At 41.9% G+C, this 14,674-nt stretch overlaps 1 non-coding gene across 1 annotated transcript; it reads right to left on the minus strand.

Annotated features, from left to right (window-relative positions):
* Positions 1-11,112: 11,112 nt before the first annotated feature.
* Positions 11,113-11,187, minus strand: Trnal-caa. The gene has a single exon. It is a non-coding gene; the product is annotated as a tRNA-Leu (tRNA).
* Between the last annotated feature and the right edge of the window lie 3,487 nt (positions 11,188-14,674).

Genomic DNA, 14,674 nt, shown 5'->3' on the forward strand with positions numbered 1-14,674 from the left:
CTATGAGCTTTTAAACCTGTTTTCTGCGCATGCGCCAGTTCGGCTCTGTCTGGAAGGTTTCAGTGTCTGCTATACATCTACATAAGCAGAACAGCTTGCCTGCTCAGGCACTGAGTTATTTTATCTCCTGATGAGGATTGCAAAGACAGTTGTTATGTCGTTCAAAGTGATGCAGCCTTTTAAACCAGATTGTTTTATTGATAGACATGTAGTCAGCACACCACTCTCCCATAGCTAACACCTGCTACTATTTATGCGAGTAGTTTGTTAGTTATCGTCAAGAAACAAAATCGATCCTTCCACGAAGGTAATATCCTAGGCACTGCAGGCAATCGAACCCAGTTTCTCCACGCGACAGTCCTATTGATTGGCCAGTCAGTCAGGAGGCAAAGTAACGATTTTAACTTTGCTGTTACTACAGCATAGTTTAGGAAAGTATCCCAGGTTTGTGTCATTAATTTTAATGTGGATAATAGCTGCAGTTATGTGATCCTCAGCTCGTTATGTCGGCTCCTTACTCTGTTATGAACTTTTTACCGGCCATCGATCTTTTAACTAAACTGTTGGTGCACGACACGATTTCCATTCTTGTGCCATTCTCTTCACGTCAAAGTAGTATATAAATACATAGTACTCAGTTCATAGAACTGAATCAAATGAGCCCTCGGTCACAATTTTTTGTCTTATTAACCAGGCTTCAACACTTCTAAGAGCGCCTTCCTCTGAAAGTGGTCTAAAACATAATCACAGATTTATGGGGAAAGAACTTTTTTTATATAAAAATTTAAGTACTGACTAACAATACAAGACAGAGACAGTACTTAAATGCACGCTTAAAATAAATAACGGGCCAAAAGGGTTTTAGTCACAACATTTTTTAAAAAGAATGCATGAAGGCAAGCCAGTTTGGGCTGATCATACCTGTACATCCACAGGTTGCAACGGTCAGTCCCTGCAACTTTTACCCACTGCAGCTCCATGAATGTTATTCCGTAATGTCTTAACCATGCTCTACATCATTTCCCTTCTTCTTGTCAGTGTTCTGCACATCTTACTACCCTTGCCAATTCTGTGAAGAACGTTCTCTTTTCGTATCTTGTCAACCAAATGGTTCAAATGGCTCTGAGCACTGTGGGACTTAACATCTGTGGTCATCAGTCCCCTAGAACTTAGAACTACTTAAACCTAATTAACCTAAGGACATCACACACATCCATGCCCAAGGCAGGATTCGAACCTGCGACTGAAGCGCCTAGAACCGCACGGGCACACCGGCCGGTCTCTTGTCAACCGACTTAATTTTCAACGTAATTCTATTCCACAACATCTCATGTGCTGTGAGGCTCTTCCCTAGTTTCTGAGTGACCTTGACACACTCCCATATTCTCAGAAATTTCTTCCTCAAACTAGGGCTTAAATTTGATACTATATTCCGCGACAGAGTTTACGGCCTCTTGCCGAGGGATAAGAGAAGACAGTAGCGCTGCTAGCCAATCAACGACCACTCTGTTTCCGAGTTCCGTTCTTTGTAAACTTCCGTCATATTTGAGTGTCCTACCTTTCTTTAGGTCCGCGAAACAACGATTCAATGATTTATGTGTGCTCTGCGAGTTTTTTCATAACTGCTGAAACAGCTAGAAGGCGCCAAGTGTTGACGGAGAGGCCAGAGACCTCATTTTTATAGTGTACTCGTTCTTCAAACGTGAGGCAGATTGAAGCAAGGCTGCCTGCGAGGTTGCCAAAATGCAGTTACGCACTACAGCGGCCTTTGGTGATATTGGTGTACTTTCAGCCGAGTTGACAGCGCAGCATTCGCTGTGAAATGCACAACCAGAGGGCGTCAACGCTGTCGCCGACCACAGTCGTCTTCTTGCAGGGACGCCCTCTTTCCTTCTGCTAGTGTGCTTTTATGTCCTCCTTGCTTCGTCAAACCGCATTTTGCTTCCAAGGTAGTCGAATTCCTTCACTTCATCTACACCGTGGTCACCAATTTTGATTTTCAATTAATTGCAAAAACCACTTCCACTAGTTCTGATTACCTTTGTCCTTCACCGATTTCAGTCCATGATCTGTACTTATTAGACCATTCCATTTAGCAAGTTCTGCAATCGTTCATTTTCATCGAAGACAGCAATATCATTAGTCGATCTTGTCATTGGCATCATTTCACCACAAATTTTATCCCACTCCTGAATCTTTCTTTTAATTCCTTCATTGGCTGTTCGATGTAAATATTCAACAGTAGGGGCAAAATAATTCCTCTTCATCACATAGACTTTTAATCTGAGCAGTTTGTCCGTCTGCTTAGCTGAGTGGTAAAGTGTTTGCGTACCATGCAGCGGGCCTGGGTTCGATTTGGCCCGGGTTAAGGATTTTCTCCGCTCGTGGATTGGATGTTGTGTTTTCCTCACCATCCTTCAACGTCATCGCTGACAGACAAGTCGCCCAATGTAGCGTCCACTGAAATAAAGACTTGCAAGTAGCGGCCGAACTTGGCCGCATGCGGTCTCCCGGCCAAAAATGTCACACGATCGTTTCATTTCTGACAACTTCGTTCGTGGTCTTCGATTCTTACTCTTTTAATTTTTGTACATACTATATATATTTCCTATTTTTACTCATAGTTTGTACCTATTTTCCTGATAATATCCAACATTTTGCATCGAGTGAAAATGTCGAAATCTTTTTCTTGGTCAACGACTTCTATGACAATGATTTTATCTTGGAACTCTTCCATTTGGTCCTCGTTTGCATAGAAAACAGTAATATTAGAAATTAAGTCTGCCTTGGTACAAAACACCTTGTTATTCGTTTATTTCTTTGTTCAGTCACAATATCAGAACTATCTCTCTGTTATCCTTAACTTTCATAAGGCGGAACTCATCACCTGGGAAATACTAATCCTCTTTTCCTTTCTTTCGTACAGTACTGTTGTCACCAACTTCGATGTTACAGCTGTTAAGCTACTTGTACGATAGCTCTCGCATCTGCCGGCGTTTTCTACTTTTGGGAGTGAGTAGATGGTATTTTTCTGTTAGTATTATGGTTTATCTCTGGGTTTATTGATTCTGCAAACCAGCTTGAACAGTCAATTGTACGGCACTGCCCTCAATGATTTTAGAAACTCCTAGGAGAACTATGTATTCTTTGTGCGTTGTTCGAACTCATGTCAATCAAAGTTTTGGAACACTCTAATACTGGATTTCCTGTATCTTGCGACAGGTATTCTAGGAAGTGGATGTGAGGTACACCGTTATACTATTGACACAAAAATATACAGCTACATAAGTAAGATAGACATACATTTATTTTCTATATTTACACGTAACCAACCTGCCAAAACAAAAAGATGGTGTGCTTAATTTCCACTATTGAATTTACGACTGTTGGTCTACCTGAATACTGCCCTTCTTTCACTGACTAGTCGCTTCTAGTACTGAGCGTTGCGGTTGAAGCGTCGATGTCAAGTTTCCACAGTCCGTTGTGTTTTCTGGCCTCGGATCTGCGCGTTCGCTCAGGTCGCAGAAAAATATTCTTTACTCCATTACGGGGGGCGACCGCTTTCTGCATAATTTGTATAATGGCAACCGTCGATTTTACGGCGGCTGTCGGAGATTCCGTAGAAAATGAAGCGTCGATAGGCAGCAAGCTGAAGGTATTATACTCACCTGACTTCATAGGAGCGGTTTCACGGTAGTGTGCGGTCGGTGTACAGTCTGACGATCCCGCATCTTGTTTATCGACTACCATTTCTCCTTTTATCATATCATCCTAAAAGTCTTCCACTTCGTGGAAGCCTTCAGTATACTCTATCACCTATTCGCTCTTTTCTCCGGATTTGACAGTGGAAATTCCATTGCACTCTTAATGTTGATGCGTTTGTTTTTATTTCACCAAAACTATTTTGAATTCTTCACATTGCGCTTTATCGTCCTTATTCTTTTTGTTTATTTCATTCATAGTTTATGCTCGTATAATCTTGAACTTTTTTGTGTTTCCTTCGTACGTCAATTGATTCTTTGACGTCCGTTCCTCTTGAACTGAATCGCTTTCCGTGGTATTCTTTATTATGCACATACACCCTAGAGAACTTCAGTTCCTTACTGTTTCAGTATCTCACTTCTTTTATTAGTTATTCCTATGGACTTATCTCCTAGACTTCAATATACTTGTCATCTCAATCTCTGTCTGATCCTTCGTATGCAATCCAACCGGAATATCTCCACGTCACTACTCCTTTCTTACGTATACATTCTTCACCTGTGATTTTTTAAGTCCGTATTCGCTATTACTAGGTGAAATTTGTTGCAGAACTGTATAACTCTTTCTTCTCTCATTCCTACTACTGAGGTCATCTTCTCCCGTACCTGTATCTTTCTCGTCTATCCCCTACTACAACGTTCCAATCACTCATGGTTATCGGATTATTATTTCCTTTTACGCACTGAATTACCCATTCAGTATCCCAAAATACTTTCTCAATCTCATAGTCTTCTGCTTGTAACGTCGGCTTGTTTACCTGAACTATTGTTGTTGGCGTTCATCTCCTGTCGATTCTGATTAGTCCTATAATTGAACCGTTGCTAGTGAATCACTCTCTGTTCTATATTACCCATTAACGACGAACGCTACTCTCGCAACACTTATGTAGTTTTTGATATTATTATATACTCATCTGATCAGATATCCTTATCTTCTTTCCAGTTCATTTCACTGACCTCCGGTACACATAGACTGAGGATTTTCATTTAGATTTTCAGATTTTTAGCTCCTCCGATACTTTCAGACTTCTGCATTCTACGTTGCGGCTGGTACCCCGTCATCCTTTCCTTGATTAGTTAATTTTTTTCGTCACCTTCCACTTGACGGCCACTACCGGGAATTCAGATGAGATACTAATCCGGAATCTTTTGCGACTGGAGATATCGTCATGGCACTTTTTCAGTTCCAGGCCACTTGTGCAGTGGATAAACGATACATATCATTAATGTAGTGGTTTGCATTGCCTTGTAAATCACAATTATTCCGGCTTTTACGGGTGTTTACGGTATCAAAGGGCACGAGTTTTCCTTGAGACTCCATCCATTCCTCCGTTGTCTTTGTCAAAGTCGTCGGCAGTGACTGATTTATTACACCATAAATCTTTGTTCACCATTGCTGATGACTTATATTTAAAATTGAAGTTGTGGCTTGTTCAGATCAGTGACCCGGTGCCTTTTTGATGGCTAGTCAAATACACTACCCCTAGCCTACTTATTCATATTACTACATCTACATCTACATCTACATACATACTTCACACGCCACCGTATGGTGCGTAGATGAGAATACATAGTGTCTCTACTAGTCACCTAAACTTGTTAATGAAGTGATGGAAACCGGCTGCCTATACACATTCGTATGAGCCGTGATTTCTCCTATCTTAGTTTCATCTACTATATGCGAAATGTACGTTGGTGGCATTAGAATCATTAGCTTCAAATGCTGGTTCTCTAAATTTTCTCAGTTGTGTTCCACTATAAGAACGTCGTTACCCCTCCAAGGATTCCTCTCTAGGGATTACCCTCACAAGACGAATGACAATGAAATGTAAAATAGTTAATACAGAAGAAACAGGGTCGCCGCCATTGGAAGTCGCCGAGCAATTAATATTGAAATATCAGTCACTAAACAAATGACATCACGTTACTGTTTATAAAATGACAATTGAGTGCAAAGAAAACAGAGGAAAAAAACTTGTTGGAATGTTATGGAAAAGGACACCTACGTTTAGCATCAGTAACTTTGGAGCAAAGTCCACCATTTATTAATAACATGAGTAGTTCTTCGACCCGTTACCCTCACAAGAAGAGAAATAGAATAAATATGTTCGTGCTACGCCTCCGCCGTTAACCGACCTAACAAAAAGATCCCTCTCCAAACCATTCCAGGCTTTTGCGCGAATCTCTTGTATTCAGTAACGTCTTACGACAGTTGGACTGTGCGTGGCGGCCGACAATAAGGTTCTGAGTCGCTCCGCAGTGTCGCATTAGGCGTGGGCAGCATTGTACATGAAGCGCAAAAAAAATGGGTATAGGCATGCGTATTCAAATACACAGATGTGTAAATATGTAGACAATGACGCAGCGGTCGGCAAGGCCTATGAAAGACAAGTGTCTGGGGCAGTTGTTAGATCGGTTACTATTCCTACAGTGGCAGTTTAAGATGTAAGTGAGTTTCAGTGTGGTGTCTCAGTCGCGACACGAGTGATGGGACACAGCATCTTCGAGGTAGCGATGAAGTGGGGATTTTCCCGTATGATCATTTCATGAGTTCACCTTGAATATCAGGAATCTGGTAAAACATCAAATCTACGACATCGCTGTAGCCGGAAAACGATCCTGCAAGAATGGGAGCAATGTCGACTGAAGAGAATCGTTCGACGTGACAGAAGTGCAACCCTTCCGCAGATTGCTGCAGATGTCAATTCTGGGCCATCAACAAGTGTCAGCGTGCGAACCGTTCAACGAAACATCATCGATAAGCGATTTCGGAGCCGAAGGCCCACTCGTGTACCCTTGATGACTACACGACACAAAGCCTAATGCCTTGCCAGAGCTCGTCAAAATTGGGCTGTTGATGACTGGAAATACGTTTCTTGGTCGAACGAGTCTTATTTCAAATTGTATCGAGCTAATAGACGTGTATGGTTATGTAGACAGCCTCATGAATCCATGGACCCTGCATGTCAGCAGGGGACCATTTCAGTTGATGGAATCTCTGTAATGATGTTGGGCCGGTGCAGTTGGAGTGATATGGGACCAATGATACGTCTAGATACGCCTCTGACAGGTGACACGTACTTACACGTACTGTCTGATCACCTGCATCCATTCATGTCCATCGTGCATTCCGATGGACTTGGGCAATTCCAGCAGGACAATGCGACACCCCACACCTCCATATTTGCTACAGAGTGGCTCCAGGAACACTCTTCTGAGTTCAAACACTTCCGCTAGCCACCAGATCCCCAGAAATGAATATTATCGAGTATTTCTGAGATGCCTTGCAACGTGATGTTCAGGAGAGATTTCCACCCCTCGTACTCTTATGAATTTATGGACAGTCTTGTAGGATTCAAGATGTCAGTTCACTCCAGCACTACTTCAGACATTAGTAGAGTCCATGCCACGTCGTGTTGCGGCACTTCTGTGTGCTCTCGGGTGCCCTACAGGATATTAGGCATGTGTACCAGTTTCTTTGGCTCTTCAGTGTATGTGCAGTGGCGGTGCTTGCAGACTCCGAGCTCCACTGTAGCAGATGCAGTTCCGACGTTAGACAGAAAAAAAATTGGAACTGAAAACGCGTGATGTGATCCTACGTTGATTAAAAAATTAGAGCAAAAGGCCAAGACGATGCCGCCGCCTCGCAATGTAAGTCATCTCCTGATTTCTTAAAATTATTATGTGGTGCATTATTTTAATTAGTGTTCTCTACATACTTGTGTTACATTCTATGGAAACTATCTTCATTTCTCATTAGTTCCTCCATCTTTTACATCTCAACCGCTTGTTCCCTTTTTCGCCTCATTTCATCGTTCACTATTATACAATGTTGTCTCCGATCTTAACGTTCTTAGAGATACTTAAATTATGACCTATATTTGAGACTAGTAGAGATCTCTGTCTGGGGCAGCCCACTTCCTGTATATTCATTGATTCGACCATCATGCATTGTTTAGATTCCAGTATCTCTTCACTTCATTTAATTAGTGGCTACCAACTATAATCATAAATCTTTTCTGCGCACCAGTACTTCCGTCATATTACAGTCATTCAACAGAACTAGATTTGAAAATACTCTTACAAATTTCTTCCAACATCTTAAACCGTATACGTCCGTTGGCAGTGCCTCCACCGTCAAGCACTTTGGAATCACCAAATGAATAAGTATCTTGTCCTCGTGTATGTCGCTCAAAGAGATTTTTTTAGACTGACCATCCACCAGTTAATAGTTTAAAAAACCTAACGGTGTCTTATGACCGAGAATTCGAGAATCTCTTTCAGAATCTTCAAATGTCCCTGTGACAAAATCCTAATTGGTAAGCAAATGATTTATCAGGTCCAAAAATATTTGAAAGATGTTTTCTTTCCCAGCGGGGGACCAAAATCTGTATTATTGTTAGATTCCTGGATGGTCAACAAGAAAGAACCGTTTAGTTCATCGTACCTAAGGACATACACAAGACTGTTGAAATTGAGGTGGACTGAGAAGGTAAGGAATGAGGAGGTTATCCGGAGAGTCAGCTAGGAAAGGAATACGTGGAAAACATTGACAAGATGGACAGGATGGTACGGCACCTGTTAAGACATCAGGGAACAGCTTCCATGGTACTAGAGCCAGCTATAGGGAATAAAAACTGCAGAGCAAAACAGAGGTGGGAATACATCCAGCAAATAATTGAGGACGTAGGTTGCTATTTCCGCTCTGAGATTAAGAGGCTGCCACAAAAATTTGTTATGTTTTAAGCATTTATTACAGATTACCATTACTTCAATGAGTTTGTTTTATCATTATAATTTACCTATTAATTTAAGTTAACAAAATACACGTATGTCTTCAGATCAACAATAATTTTTCGGTTGATTTCTCAGTTAGAGAGCGTTTAACTATTTCATCTTATTAAACGTCAGAATTTGTAATATGTTTATTGGTACTATGAGCTTCTCCATTTGTGAAACCTCCAACCACGTGATCATAACCAAATTACAAAGAATAATCATTCCCTTATTGTACTTTCAGTTTGGTAATTGGGTATGTGAATAGAGTGAAATATTTAACGAATTTTGCGTCTGATTTAATTTTCTTTGTTGTTATTTTTCTCCACGCTGCTACGTGTGCAGTACCGCTCACAGAAACGATCACCAGCATCCTAAATTAAATTCATTTAGGTTCCGCATGTGAAATTATGATATGAAAAGCTAGAACGATCTCAGATTAATCTGAAGCCACTGATTTCCGAGATCCTCCGTGGACTTGGCTGCACAATAGATGAGTCAACAATCTTTCTTGTGTAAATACAGGTTATTAGTAACAACAAGACGCTAATAAAATGTTGTGGTTGGTTCGTCACTGCATACAATTGTTCTCGTAAGAATTCAGTCCAGGTTCTGCGAGTGTTCGTATCACGGATTTAAGAGAATGTATTTCATTTTTGTGTGTTAACTGTGTATATTTCAATCTTCTTGAGTTCTTCACGACACCACCACTAGACTTGTATGGTCGCGTCCTAGTTTGCTGTGTTCTTCTCACAAGATCAGTGGGGGATCCTGAAATTCGTTTCAAATAGATTATGTTAAATTAGTTGCTGTCACTCAGTCCATGAGTATGAAATTGTCGTGTGAGAATGGTAATCCCAAGGGCAGCGCGGCATTCCACCCAATCACTGAATTATGAGACCATTTATAAGGGGTGCCCGTTATGTCTTTGTAACGAAATGAATCTTAATTTGTGCAGAACTGAGAGTAGCAGCGTGTGTCCCAAAAACGTTATAATTAAATGACATGTTACGTGAACAGAACAGTAATACCACGCCCTGTCCCGTTATGTGAAATCAGAAATTAATTAAAGCAAAGATACCGTGTGGGAGTGTATCGTGTCTGATAACGATGCAGATGCTCTCTGTTAGGTGGGTTCTTTGCTTGTTTATGTCCTCCCATCTGCGTTATCCGTTGCGAAACCGATTCATTGAATCATCATTAAATGTAATAACTACTTATAAAATTCGGCCTGTCCGTTTAATGACTATTTGCCAACCACTGAATCAAGGAACGCAGTGAGATTATCAGTATAAATAACAGTTTGCATCATCAGGGTCAGGCAATACAAACTTTGCCACACGCACACGGAATTTAATATACACCCCATTCTCCACAACCAATAGAAATGTGAATACACAGCCAAACGAACACAAAAGACTTTGCCGACTAGGGAAAACACACAAATCGGCAGCAGCAGAGCATTTTCTTCGGCCAGGAAGTCCCGAAGTTTTCTGAGACCAAAATTTCATCTGTGACGGCGACTGTTCAAATGTTCAACTATGTGTGAATTCCTACGGGACTAAACTTCTGAGGTCATCGGTCCATAGATTTACACATTACTTAAACGAACCTATGCTAAGAACAACACACACACACACACACACACACACACACACACACACACACACACACACACAGACACACACAAACACACACAAACGAATGCCCGAGGGAGGACATGAACCTCCGCCTAGAGGGGGCCGCGCGATCCGTGACATAGCGTCTCAAACCACGCGGACTCTCCGTGCGGCGACGGCGACTATTACCCACGGCTTTTTGGAGAGGAGCAATTGAAATATGTAAACATAGGGACGTTTTTAGTAGCAAGGGAGAGGACCTGAAACTTAGCGCCATATGGGCAGTAGCTCTGCATGCGGCGGTGCGGTTATTTCCGTCCCTTTACGACGAACCCGCATCTACCTGTGAACATTGTCTCAGCATATCATCAGTAGGGAAGCCGAGCGAAACCTACTGTACTTCGACGTGAACCAGGCTGCAATTAAAGTCAGTGATCTACGTTTCGGGAGAAAGTATTCACACGAAATGAAAGGTTGGAAATTTTGTCCTTAATTAATATATTCTGAAACTTAGGTGAACAAGTATCACTGCCAAGCCCGTTCTACTCTTAACACTCACAATCCCTTTCACTCACGTTAGCAAGTTTGTGGTGTTCAATTTCCCGAAAACGTTATATCTTCAATAATACTGATTGATTTTGATTGATAATGCTCGCCAAATATTAAGTCTGTCGGTACCAAATGCAGTCACAGTTTTTAGCCACCGACCTGCTCCACCAACTGAGCTACTCAAGCACGACTCACGTCCCGTCCTCACAGCTTTACTTCTGCCTGTACCTCGTCTCCTACCTTCCAAACTTTGCAGAAAACTCTCCTGCGAACCTTGCAGAACTAGCACTCCTGAAAGAAAGGATATTGCGGAGACATGGCTTAGCCACAGCCTAGGGGATGTTTGAGATTTTCACTCTGCAGCGGAGTATGCGCTGATATGAAACTTCCTGGCAGATTAAAACTGAGTGCCGGACCGAGACTCGAACTCGGGACCTTTGCCTTTTGCGGGCAAGTGCTCTACCAACTGAGCTACCCAAGCACGACTCACGCCCCGTCATCACAGCTTTACTATTGCCAGTACCTCGTCTCCTACCTTCGAAACTTTACAGAAGTTTGCTTGGGTACCTCAGTTCGTAGAGCACTTGCCCGCGAAAGGCAAAGGTCCCGAGTTCGAGTCTCGGTCCGGCACACAATTTTAAACTGTCAGGAAGTTTCATATCAGCGCACACTCCGCTGGAGAGTGAAAATCTCATTCTGGAAACATCCCCTAGGCTGTGGATACAAGATGTCTCCGCAATATCCTTTCTTTCAGGAGTGCTAGTTCTGCAAGGTTCGCAGGACAGCTTCTGTAAAGTTTGGAAGGTAGAAGACGGGGTACTGGCAGAAGTAAAGCTGTGAGGACGGGGCGTGAGTCGTGCTTGGTCAGCTCAGCTGGTAGAGCACTTGCCCGCAAAAAGCAAAGGTCCCGAGTTCGAATCTCGGTCAGGCACGCAGTTTTAATCTGCCAGGAAGTTTCATATCAGCGCACACTCCGCTACAGATTGAAAATCTCATGCTAGGTTTCCGATAGATTATATACTGGTAAGACAGAGATTTAGGAACCAGGTTTTAAATTGAAAGACATTTCCACATGCAGATGGGGAGTCTGACAACAATCTATTGGTTATGAACTGTACATTAAAACTGAAGAAACTGCAAAAGTGGGAATTTAAGGAAATGGGACCTGGATAAACTGACTAAACCAGAGGTTGTACAGAGTTTCAGGGAGAGCATATGGGACCGATTGACAGGAATGCGGGAAAGAAATACAGTAGAAGAATACTGGGTAGCTTTGGGGGATGAAATAGTGAAGGCAGCAGAGGATCAAGTAGGTAAAAAGACGAGGGCTAGTAGAAATCCTTGGGTAACAGAAAATATATTGAATTTAATTGATGAAAAGATAAAATAAAAAAATGCAGTAAATGAAGCAGGCAAAAAGGAATACAAATGTCTCAATAATGAGATCGAGAGGAAGTGCAAAAGCAGGGATGGCTAGAGGACAAATGTAAGGATGTAGAGGCTTATCTCACTAGGTGTAAGATAGATACTGCCTACAGGAAAATTAAAGAGACCTTTGGAGAAAAGAGAACCACTTGTATGAATATCAAGAGCTCAGATGGGAACCCAGTTCCAAGCAAAGAAGGGAAAGCAGAAAGGTGGAGGAGTATATAGAGGTTCTGTACAAGTGTGATGTACTTGAGACGAATATTATGGAAATGGAAGAGGATGTAGATGAAGATGAAATGGGAGACATGATACTGCGTGAAGAGTTTGACAGAGCACAGAAAGACCTAAGCCCAAACAAGGCCCCGGTAGTAGACAACATTCCAATACAACTACTGACAGCCTTGGGAGAACCAGTCCTGACAAACCTCTACCATCTGGTGGGTAAAATGTATGAGACAGGCGAAATACCCTCAGTCTTCAAGAAGAATATAACAATTCCAACCCCAAAGGAAGCAGGTGTTGACAGATGTGAAAAATACCGAACTATCAGTTTGATAAGTCACGGCTGCAAAATACTAACACGAATTCTTTACAGACGGATGGAAAAACTGGTAGAAGCAGACCTCGGGGAAGAATTATCTTAGAAGAAAGATTAAGGAAATTCAAACTGGCGTTTCTAGCATTTGTAGACTTAGAGAAAGCTTTTGACATTGTTGACTGGAATACTCTCTTTCAAATTCTAAAGGAAGCAGGGGTAAAATACAGGGAGCGAAAGGCTATTTACAATTTGTACAGAAACCAGATGGCAGTTATAAGAGTCGAGTGGCATGAAAGGGAAGCAGTGGAGGGAGTGAGACAGGCTTGTAGCCTCTCCCCGATGTTATTCAATCTATATATTAAAAGGAAACAAAAGAAAAATTCGGGGTAGGTATTAACATCTATGGAGAAGAAAAATAACTTTGAGGTTCGCCGATGACATTGTAATTCTGTCACAGACAGCAAAGGACTTGGCAGAGCAGTTGAACGGAATGGAGAGTGTTTTGAAAGGAGGATAGAAGATGAACATTAACAAAATCAAAACGAGGATAATGGAATGTAGTCAACTCGGGTGATGCTGATGGAATCAGATTACGAAATGAGACAGTTAAAGTAGAAAAGGAGTTTTGTTATTTGAGAAGGAAAATAACTGATGACGGTCGAAGTAGAGAGGATATAAAATGTGGACTGGCAGTGGCAAGGAAAGAGTTTCGGAAGAAGAGAAATTTGTTAACATCGGTTATAGATTTAAGTGTCAGGAAGTCGTTTCTGAAAGTATTTGTATGGAGTGTAGCCATGTATGGAAGTGAAACATGGACGATACGTAGTTTGGACAAGAAGAGAATAGAAGCTTTAGAAATGTGGTGCTACAGAAGAATGCTGATGATTATATGGATGTATCACATAACTAATGAGGAGATATTGAATAGAACTGGGGAGAAGGTGAGTTTGTGGCACAACTTGACTAGAAGAACAGATCGGTTGGTAGGACATGTTCTGAGGCATCAAGGGATCACCAGTTTAGTATTGGGGGGCAGCGTGGGGGTTAAAAATCGTAGAGGGAGACCAAGACATGAATAAACTAAGCAGATTCAGAAGGATGTAGGCTGCAGTACGTACTGGGAGATGAAGCAGCTTGCACAGGATAGAGTGGCATGGAGAGCTGCATCAAATCAGTCTCAGGACTGAAGACCACCATAACAACAACAACAACAAATAATTAGTTCAGATTGGTTCGGAGTAATGTAAAATATATCCTCTTTATTATGAAACGTCTTTGATCTACCGTAATGAAGTAGAGTTATGTGAAATGTTTACTCTTTACGAGTTAAGTCCTTTGTATTATTTTGAGGACAATAACATGTAATTATGTATTTTTTTAACTCCTTAATATGTTTAGATGTTGAGATATTTTGCAATATGTTTGTTTGTAACTATGTAATAGCTGGTTCATACCTAGGGACTTTGCATTATATAAGGTAAAACCAAGAGTGATTCCCCTCTGCAACGGAAGTGGTTCAGCGCGAGCGAAAAGGTGATATTGGCGCTCAGCCAGGGCGGCAGATGAGAGAGCACAGTAGTGAGTCGGCAGCCAGTAGGCGATGAGTGAACAGCGCAGGTGCCGAGCGAGCCTTATAGTACTGAAATTGAGATGGAAAGGCCTTGTATGTATTTTGTGGCTGAAAATAGTGCTCTCTCTTTGGGAAAGGCTCTAAAAATGATATTATTGCTAACAAACAGACTACGTGACCGCCACATACTCGCCACCACGATTGTGCAACCACTTCATCACACATACGAAAGATCAGAACTGTATAACTGTATGAATTGCCAGCCGAAGTGGCCGAAGGGTTCTAGGCGCAACAGTCTGGATCCGTGCGACCGTTACGGTCGTAGGTTTGAATCCCGCCTCGGGCATGGATCTGTGTGATGTCCTTAGGTTAGTTAGGTTTACGTAGTCCTAAGTTCTAGGCGACTGATGACGTCAGAAGTTAAGTCCCATAG

This window comes from Schistocerca americana, chromosome 3 (assembly GCF_021461395.2).
Source record: "Schistocerca americana isolate TAMUIC-IGC-003095 chromosome 3, iqSchAmer2.1, whole genome shotgun sequence".
In the NCBI taxonomy this organism is placed as follows: Eukaryota; Metazoa; Arthropoda; class Insecta; order Orthoptera; family Acrididae; genus Schistocerca; species Schistocerca americana.